General features: G+C 37.8%; 1 pseudogene; it reads right to left on the reverse strand.

Moving 5' to 3' along the window:
* Positions 1-9,061: 9,061 nt before the first annotated feature.
* Positions 9,062-10,053, reverse strand: LOC113879064 (annotated as a pseudogene).
* Between the last annotated feature and the right edge of the window lie 732 nt (positions 10,054-10,785).

The raw sequence follows: 10,785 nt of genomic DNA on the forward strand, positions 1-10,785 counted from the left end.
CCAGCTTTCAGAACAGTGATAAATAAATGCTTATGTTATAATTACTATAGCAGCCCAAACAAGCTAAAGCAATCATTAACATAATGTTCAGGTATCAACAGTTTTCACCAGAAGACTATACATGAAAGAATGTGTTCTGTTTGATTTCACTTGTGTAAAATTCAGAAAAAGACAGAAACTGTGTAGAGTTAGGGTCTCTAAAAATAAAGATTCATCTAACTTGAGGAATACTGACTCAGAAAGAAGATGAGAAGTTTGTCTGATGTAGTGTTGGTCTTCTACTTTGTTTAGAAGTTTGGTCATAAAGGCATTTTTACTTTGAAAAAATTCAATAAATTGTAAACTTATGTTTTGTGCACATTTTGAACGTGTACTATAAACATTTGAAATATGTTAAAAATGATACTACTCTTCAAAGAAGCGAAACTTCCTTTGAATATGAAAGCAGTCTCTTTGTCTACTGAAGGCAGAACGTATTAGTTTGCGAGGGCTGCTATAACTAAGTACCACAGACTGGGGTGGCTTAAACAAAAGAGGCTGATTTCCTTGCAGTTTGGAGGATAGTAATTCAAGATCAAAATGTTAGTAGGGTTGGTTTCATTCTGAAGCTTCCATCTGGCTTATAGACAGCCATCACCTCCTGTGTCTCTCACAGTCTTTCCTGTGTGTATTCTTGTGTTCTAATCTCCTTTCTTAAAAAAGATACCAGTCATCCTGGGTTAGGATGCACTATTTGAACCAATTACAATTTAATTTCCTCTTTAAAAACTATATCTACAAATTTAGTCGTATTCAGAAGTACTGGGAGTCAAGATTTTGATATATGGATATTAAATAAACTTTTCAACCCATAACCCAAAGTGGGATTGTAATAGGTTGTTACACAAAGTTATGATAATTGTGTGGAAGAAATTGTGTTAAATTGGATTAAACAAATATTACGGGTAACAGACTATGGCACGAGTATCGATGGCAGACATCAGTATTATGATGTAGACTTCCCAGTGTATGAAGGAGAATATGGACACGGAATCTAAAAAAGAAAAGCACTAGAAACCAGTTGGGCCCCGTGGCAAATCTGCATTGTACCCAGTTGTTATTTCTCCAGAGAACTCATTTAGTGCAAAATACTATCTAACAAAGTGATTACTTAATACTCACCTATATGTATAATCTCTTAAGGAAATGGCATCAATCTACAAATATATAAATCCTGCCTGCATTATTCAGCAGAAGAGCCATGACATTGATGCTCTTTCTAAAATGGCTCTTCCTTCAAAGGTATGTAGACTTCTGTATTATACATTTATTTATAACCATCAAAACTCTGCTTTCTTATTTGGGCAATCATGTGCTAAAACTAGACTTATGATTCATAAATGACAAGAAAGAAAAAGGAAATACCAAGACCAGAAAAGTGTGGATATTTACTATTTTAGGTACTATTACTTATATAATTCATTGAGTCATTTAGGTGGATGATAAGGAATATATTGAATGCCATTCTCTATGATTCTTTACTTAATGACTAATAGCTACCATTTATTGATGACTACCCAGTCCATGGATGTACAAAGTGTCAGAAATGACTGAGCACAAACACACACAGACATGTATGGAGAATAATATGTTCCATGGAGCATATTTTCTGTTGCATAATCCTCAAAATAAACCTACTCATATAAGGAATCCATTTTGACACACAAAAAACTGCATATAAGTTAAATAAGCAGGGTGACAAGATACAGCCTTGACAGTCTCCTTTCTCGACTTGGACCAGACTGTTGTTCTAACTGTTGCTTTCTGACCTACATATAGATTTCTCAAAAGGCAGGTCAAGTGGTCTGGTATTCCCATCTCTTTCAGAATTTTCCAGTTTATTGTGATCCACACAGTCAAAGGCTTTGGCATAGTCATTAAAGCAGAAATAGATGTTTTTTCCTGGAACTCTCTTGTTTTTTCAATGTTTTTCCAACAGATGTTGGCAATTTGATCTCTGGTTCCTCTCCCTTTTCTAAAACCAACTTGAACATCTGGAAATTCATGGCTCATGTATAGCTGAAGCCTGGCTTGGAGACTTTTGAGAATTAGTTAACTCGTGTATGAGATGAGTGCAACTGTGCGGTAGTTTGAGCATTGCCTTTCTTTGTGATTGGAATGAAAACTGACATTTTCCAGTCCCGTGGCCACTGCTGAGTTTTCCAAATTTGCTGGCATACTGAGTGCAGCACTTTCACAGCATCATCTTTTAAGATTTGAAATAGCTCAACTGGAATTCCATCACCTCCACTAGCTTTGTTTGCAGTGATGCTTCCTAAGGCCCACTTGACTTCGCCTTCCAGGATGTCTGGCTCTAGGTGAGTGATCACACTGTCGTGGTTATCTGGGTCATGAAGATCTTTTTTGTACAGCTCTTCTGTGTATTCTTGCCACCTCTTCTCAATATCTTCTGCTTCTGTTAGGTCCGTACCACTTCTGTCCTTTATCGTGCTCCTCTTTGCATGAAATATTTTCTTGGTATCTCTAATCTTCTTAAAGTGATCTCTAGTCTTTCCCATTCTATTTTTTCCTCTGTTTCTTTCCAATCAGATCAGATCAGATCAGATCAGTCGCTCAGTCATGTCTGACTCTTTGCGACCCCATGAATCGCAGCACGCCAGGCCTCCCTGTCCATCACAAACTCCCGGAGTTCACTGAGACTCACGTCCATCGAGTCAGCGATGCCATCCAGCCATCTCATCCTCTGTCGTCCCCTTCTCCTCCTGCCCCCAATCCCTCCCAGTGTCAGAGTCTTTCCCAATGAGTCAACTCTTCGCATGAGGTGGCCAAAGTACTGGAGTTTCAGCTTTAGCATCGTTCCTTCCAAAGAAATCCCAGGGCTGATCTCCTTCAGAATGGACTCGTTGGATCTCCTTGCAGTCCAAGGGACTCTCAAGAGTCTTCTCCAACACCACAACTCAAAAGCATCAATTCTTCGGTGCTCAGCCTTCTTCACAGTCCAACTCTCACATCCATACATGACCACAGGAAAAACCATAGCCTTGACTAGACGGACCTTTGTTGGCAAAGTAATGTCTCTGCTTTTGAATATGCTATCTAGGTTGGTCATAACTTTCCTTCCAAGGAGTAAGCGTCTTTTAGTTTCATGGCTGCAGTCACCATCTGTAGTGATTTTGGAGCCCAGAAAAATAAAGTCTGACACTGTTTCCACTGTTTCCCCATCTATTTCCCATGAAGTGATGGGACTGGATGCCATGATCTTAGTTTTCTGAATGTTGAGCTTTAAGCCAACTTTTTCACTCTCTACTTTCACTTTCATCAAGAGGCTTTTGAGTTCCTCTTCATTTTCTGCCATAAGGGTGGTGTCATCTGCATATCTGAGGTTATTGATATTTCTCCCGGCAATCTTGATTCCAGTTTGTGTTTCTTCCAGTCCAGTGTTTCTCATGATGTACCCTGCATATAAGTTAAATAAACAGGGTGACAATATACAGCCTTGACGAACTCCTTTTCCTATTTGGAACCAGTCTGTTATTTCATGTCCAGTTCTAACTGTTGCTTCCTAACCTGCATACAGATTTCTCAAGAGGCAGATCAGGTGGTCTAGTATTCCCATCTCTTTCAGAATTTTCCACAGTTTACTGTGATCCACACAGTCAAAGGCTTTGGCATAGTCAATAAAGCAGAAATAGATGTTTTTCTGGAACTCTCTTGCTTTTTCCATGATCCAGTGTATGTTGGCAATTTGATCTCTGGTTTCTCTGCCTTTTCTAAAACCAGCTTGAACATCAGGAAATTCACGGTTCACATATTGCTGAAGCCTGGCTTGGAGAATTTTGAGCATTACTTTACTAGCATGTGAAATGAGTGCAACTGTGTGGTAGTTTGAGCATTCCTAGGCATTGCCTTTCTTTGGGATTGGAATGAAAACTGACCTTTTCCAGTCCTGTGGCCACTGCTGAGTTTTCCAAATTTGCTGGCCTATTGAGTGTGGCACTTTCACAGCATCATCTTTCAGGATTTGGAATAGCTCAACTGGAATTCCTTCACCTCCACTAGCTTTGTTCGTAGTGATGCTTTCTAAGGCCCACTTGACTTCACATTCCAGGATGTCTGGCTCTAGGTCAGTGATCACACCATCGTGATTATCTGGGTCGTGAATATCTTTTTTGTACAGTTCTTCTGTGTATTCTTGCCATCTCTTCTTAATATCTTCTGCTTCTGTTAGGTCCACACCATTTCTGTCCTTTATCGAGCTCATCTTTGCATGAAATGTTCCTTTGGTATCTCTGATTTTCTTGAAGAGATCCCTAGTCTTTCCCATTCTGTTGTTTTCCTCTATTTCTTTGCATTGATCGCTGAAGAAGGCTTTCTTATCTCTTCTTGCTATTCTTTGGAACTCTGCATTCAGATGTTTATATCTTTCCTTTTCTCCTTTGCTTTTCGCTTCTCTTCTTTTCACCGCTATTTGTAACCCTGTTTAAAATAGACTGTATACAGGCAACACTTAAATGTACTAAGAGGTCCAGTCTAACACAGTGATGGTTTACCCCATGAATGGACTCTCAGGACTAAGCCTCCTTTATCTACATATGCAAACATACTAACCCTGACTTATTACTGTTAGTCACAGTGTATGTAAAATTGTGCTAAGTGTAGTCATTGGATAACTCATAAACACATTTGGATAAGCACATGTTAATTTGGAGGTATCTTTGTAAGAGTTGAATATGCTTTCTTAGGATATTTTCTATAAATAATTGCTTTTCACTTGTTTTATAAGTAATATATAATTTCATGAGAAAAAATTAAGACGTCATCACTTTTCCATGAATATAAAAGTTGGTGGATCCTCATTTATCAAAAAAGCTTTCAATAACATTCATATATGCATGGACTTTTGAAAACAAAAATGTATTCAGAATCTTCAGCTAGTGTCATGAATCAATCAGAAGGTTAGCTCTCAATATGTATTGCTCTATAATTAACACTATTTGTGTTTCAAACCATCTATTGACTCACCGTAATTCTACTCTTTGGTTTGGATTTTGGCTAGTTGTTTTTCTCTTCATTAACTTAAATAGGTGAAAAATTTATGAGTAAAGCCTATCATGTCCTTCTCATAGTTTAAAAAGATGAAGCAATATGGATTTTTGTCATTTAAAATCTAACTTTTGATCAGAAGAATGTCCTGTTAAACATTTGATTGCTATGATGAAGGTATTGCTTGATTCCAAATTCTTGTCACTAACATTACATTCTTGGGTTTGTATTTAGCTGCTTAAATCAAGCTTTTAATAACTAGAGTGGATCAACCAGATAAGAATCTGTGTAAAACCAAATGGCATTGCACTAGACATGTGTTAAAATGTGATCAGCACAGCTCAAACTGGTATCCATTGGGATCTGATTACATGTTTACAATTCAATTTATGTTGATTGATGTCCACTTAATCTACCTTCATTCTTAATATAAGTGAAATACATTTTTTGTCCTTGTTGACTCTTGCTAGTAATACCAGCATAAAAGCAAATCAGAAGCAGAAGTAATTTCTCATGAATGAGTTTATTCTTGTTTAAGGGGCACACAATTGAACATGTGTAGAAAGATTCTGAGAAGTAACATTTACTTGTGGTAGTATCACTGGAAAGATGGATTCATTTAAGCACAGAAAGTATTGTTACTCAGGCTAAGTTACTAATTTCCCACAAGCCACATTCCCTTAGATTGGTTATGAGAAAAAGCAGATGGTGGGAGGAGAGTTCTTTTTCATAACTTTAGGTTCTGAGCAGGAAGAAAGAGTACTATTTGATTAGTATTGGAAACTACATTAACAATTTTTTTTTAATGTTTTCAAATCACCCAAGTTTGCTTCTAACAAGTTGGTGTCAAATATGAAACGATAGGCTGCTCAAGAAACAATCATACTGACAGAGATCATTATAACTTGACCCTTTAAGATCACATTTTCTGTGATCCTTATGGCAGACATATTGCTCAGTGTCCACTATTTTATGTTTCATTTTGTAAGTAAAACATTTGTCATTCAGCTGTTCACCACCATTCCCATTGCCCCTTGTCAGTGGGATACATAATGTTGTCAAGTCTTGGCAATGAGCCATCAGTAGAAAGTGGTGCCTGAAACCTAAAGACCACCTTCTCTATGTTAAAGCCATTAGATACAGACTTTATTCTCTTCCTTCCCACTTGAAAATGTTGCCACTGAAATGATCACTTTTTAGACAAAGATGGAAACCACATACTGAGGGTCTAATTGCCTTTCCCAATCCCCTTAACTCATATTGCTGCCTGAGAAAGGAATAAATTACTTTATTAAGTCACTGCATCTTGGGAGTTCACTTAGCTATAGTGCTATATTTGCTCTTATAATACTTTCCATAAACATATCCTTGGCACTTCACCTCTACATCTTACCACTCACTAGGACAATTTTTACCTGAGAATGATCAAGTCTCTTCAGAAACTATTCTGGTATTGAGAGAAGGGCATCTTGTCTTCTGTCTTAACCAGAAGGAGAAAAACTCAAGGTTCTGATCTATATTAGATATTAGGTTATATATCCCTTTGTCCTAACTACTTGATGAGTCCTTGGGCTTGTTATGACCTTTAAGAGTCCAGTTGTCACATTAACTGGTTTTGGATCCCTTTTGACTCATCATCTGGGCCATTTCGCTAGCCTTTTTAGGTACTTACAAGTCTTTTTCTTAAGCTTAGGAAATCTCAGCTATTTTTTGTCTGCACTGTGCTTACAGGTGTAGATAAGGTTTTCACCAGACATTTGAGCCAGCACATCTTTAACTGTCCTTACTTATTAGTGGGGCTTCCCCAATGGCTCAGCAGCAAAGAATCATCTGCAAGGCAAGAGACATAATTTCAATCCCTGGGGGAACATCCCCTGGAGAAGGAAATGGCAACCTACTTCAGTATTCTTGCCTGGAAAACCCCATGGACAGAGGAGCCTGGCAGGTTACAGTCCATAGGGTCACACAGAGTCGAACACAACTGAGCATGCACACACTTACACGCGCTTATCATGAGTGAAATTGTTCCCCCAGAAGATGTGTTAAGTTCCTAACCTGAAGAACTTCAGAGTTTGGTTATAGGATCATTGGGTTATAGGGTCATTATTTGGATATAGGGTTGTTGAAGATGCAATTGTTAATATGAAGTCATACTGAAGTAAGGTGGACCGTTAATCCAGTGTGAGTGATCTCCTTACAAGAATGAAGAAATTTGGACACAGATGTAGAGGGAAGATGACCATGAGAAGATGGCACAGACTGGAAAGATGCTTACAAGACAAGGAATGCCTGGGACCATGAGCAGTTGGAAAAAACAAAGAAGGAACCTCCCCTAGAGCTTCATAGAGAGCCTGATTCCACCAATACCTTGACTTCAGACTTGTAGGCTCCAGAACTGTGAGAAAATAAATTTTTGTTGTTCTAAGTCAATGAGTGTGTGGTACTTTGTTAACGCAGACTGATGAAACTAATATATTTCTTTACAGTATTGTTTAAATGTTAGAACTTTGGTTTTACTTTAGTTTTTCTTAGTCTCCCAGGCTATCATCCTGTCTGCTCTAGGAGCTCTTCAAATGTATCTGAAGTTTCTTTGGTAAACCTGTGGTTTTGCAGCAACCTCCCCTGAATACAGTGTGCTACCCAGAAGGGGCACCAGATTCCTTTCAAAAGATTCACTGACCTTTAAACCCTTCTCACATTGCCAATCTCAGGTTCAGCCCTTACTCTGCAGTTTACTATAGAAGCTCGCTGCTGTGCTTCTAACTATTTAAATTATACTTTTGGAATTATTTAAAAAATAGCAACAACAAAGATGTTCTCCTCTCTTGAGTTTTATTTTTGGCAATTGACAGTCATGATTTCCAAGATTAATTTCTCTGCAACTGTGCTCCCTGACCCCAAAAGAAGTTGATTTAAGAACCTGAAAATCAGGATTGCAATTCATTGCTTCTCTTCAGAATTTGTACAGTTTACATCCACTTAGAACACCTTATTGCTGCTTTAATAATGGTATTGAGGTTAGGTGAGGCATATATTAAAATAAAGTTTAATGTAAATAATTTAACATGGCAATATTGATGTCTTCACATAAATGTGAAATCTAATTTAACAATGAAATGTTTACTAAGATAACTTGGAAAAAATAAGCTAAACTGTTTCTAAATAACTTATACAATCAATATTTTGCCTGTATTTTCCAAAATAGCAGACTATTCAGCATATTCAGGAATGTTTTTGATTTTGTCCTATGAGAATAGCTCACAATATCACCCACATGGTAGACATCAAACATTTGAATCTGAATTAAAAAAAACAACACATTCCAGTTGATGGTTTAAGTGGGTCTTAGATTGTATCACTTTACAACCACCCCAACATAGAACAATATTCCTGACATCTGACAGCAACCACGTTTATAACTTGGTTTTAAACTACCGCTTCCTGTTAAACCATTGTAATTTTTTCAAATCCCTAAAATATAAAAGGATCTTAATTTTGCTGAGGGAATATAGGGTTATGTCTGCATTTTTGTTTTGATACAGAAAAAGAGAGTATGATTTTCCAAAAGCTGACCCTGATTTCCAGATCTGCATGTTGAAAAATGACATCTTTTCAAACAACACGAGGACCGTGGAATTACAGAGAGTGACCGCCAGTGAATCTAGTGGGAGTCAGAAGCAGAGAGGAATGATTTTTAGCAGACAGGGTGCAGTTGAGGAACAGCTACTGCATGGAATGACGTGGGGATGGACAAGAAATTTACTTTACTACCTCCCTTGTTCTGTCTCCACAATTAATAAAATAGAAGCACTTTTGAAAGCAGTGGCTAAATCTTATTATCAGTTAAATAGAAACTATCCAGGTCAACACTATCAAGTGTCACAGATGCAAATAGTAGCAATTTGTTATAAGTGTGCATTATAATCTTTTAAACCTTTTACCTTACTTAAAAATTATATGAAAAATAGAACACATGTGCAAAGTTTGCTCATATAAAAATGGTAGAAGTAAAATTAACCTATCAAAGATAATAAAAACAACCTATCTGCATGTGGCATAGTTCCAAGACAGTCAGTGTTACAAGATACATCTTAATGTTTATTAGAGACAGGAAATAACATTTTTCAAAGGCTTTCCTCAAGGCATGTTTTACCTCTTGGTTCCTCAGGCTGTAGATCATGGGATTCAACAAAGGAATGACTATGGTGTAGAAGACAGAGACCATTTCGTCTGTGTCAAGGGAATGGTTTGATTTGGGCTGCAGATACATGAAGATCAGAGTCCCTTGGAATATAGTGACAGCAGTCAGATGAGAACCATAGGATGAGGATGCTTTGCGCCTCCCTTCTGCAGATTGGATTCTCAGGATGGCAGCCACAATGTATCGGTAAGAAATAAGGACTGTGGTCAAAGGGCTGGTTATGTTGAATCCAGCAAAGATAAAAATCAAGATCTGAGGCTGGTGTCTGAGCAGGCAAGGGCCATCAAAGGGACATCATCACAATAGAAGTGATTAATAATATTGGGGCCATAGTAGATCAGTCAAAAAGTAACAGCTGTGTGGAGGAAAGCAACAGAAAAGCTGTATCAGTAAGGGCCTGTGACCAGTTGCATGCACACCTTTTGGGACATGATCACCATGTAGAGGAGAGGATCGCAGATGGCCACATAGCGGTCATAAGCCATTACTGCAAGAAGGAACGTCTCCAAAATCAAGAAGTTCAGGAAAAAAGCCTAGCTGTGCACACATGCATAGAGAGATATGGACCTGTGCTTGGTCAGGAGGGTCTCCAGGAACTTTGGGGCTATTGATGAGGAGTAACAAAGGTCTACAAAGGCCAGATTACTGAGAAAAAAGTACATGGGTGTGTGAAGGTGAGGATCCAACCGGATTAAGGAAACGATGCCGATGTTTCCCACCAGAGTTAGAGAATATACTACTAACACGAGAAGAAAGAGAAGCATTTCACTCTCTCTCTGGACTGAAAAACCCAAAAGAACGAGTTCCATCACCTGGTAATATTCTCTTCAATCATTTGTTCTAGTCTCTGAACTGCTGAAAAGAGGCAAGTTAAAGACAGATAAGTTATCAGGAGTAAGGAATTGTCATCAGATGCCAAAACATGTGTGTTGTAACTTGAGAAATTATTGCTTATTGAACCAGAATAAGTGAAGTTGCTCAGTCGTGTCCAACCCTTTGCGACCCCATGGACTGTAGCCTACCAGGCTCGTCCATCCATAGAATTTTCCAGGCAAGAGTACTGGAGTGGGTTGCCATTTCCTTCTCCAGGGGATCTTCCTGACCCAGGGATTAGAACCCAGGTCTCCCGCATTGCAGGCAGACGCTTGAGCCACCAGGGAAATTACCCAGAAGTTCTGAAGCAGAATATCAGAACAAATAAATATATCCCCTCTCAAACTCTCCTATCTGACTATTTATAATTTTCTGAAGCCAAAAATTGAGGTTTAATAAAAATAATGTTTATAAATATATGTAATATTTTAGGTTTAGATTATTTTTAGTCATATTAAATAATAGAGAGAATAAAGACATTTTAAAATATCCTTCTCCCATATTTACTTCTCAGTGGAGTAAAACTTTAATATGTAACATTTTATTTGTTTTAATAGACATTTATTTTAACAAATGTTCATTATGGTAAATATAATACAAAGCTAAACAGGATATTCCATGGATAGAAAAGTGGAGGAAATTAAATATTTCTATTTGCGAATTAGGCA

This window comes from Bos indicus x Bos taurus, chromosome 20 (genome assembly GCF_003369695.1).
Source record: "Bos indicus x Bos taurus breed Angus x Brahman F1 hybrid chromosome 20, Bos_hybrid_MaternalHap_v2.0, whole genome shotgun sequence".
Taxonomy (NCBI): domain Eukaryota; kingdom Metazoa; phylum Chordata; class Mammalia; order Artiodactyla; family Bovidae; genus Bos; species Bos indicus x Bos taurus.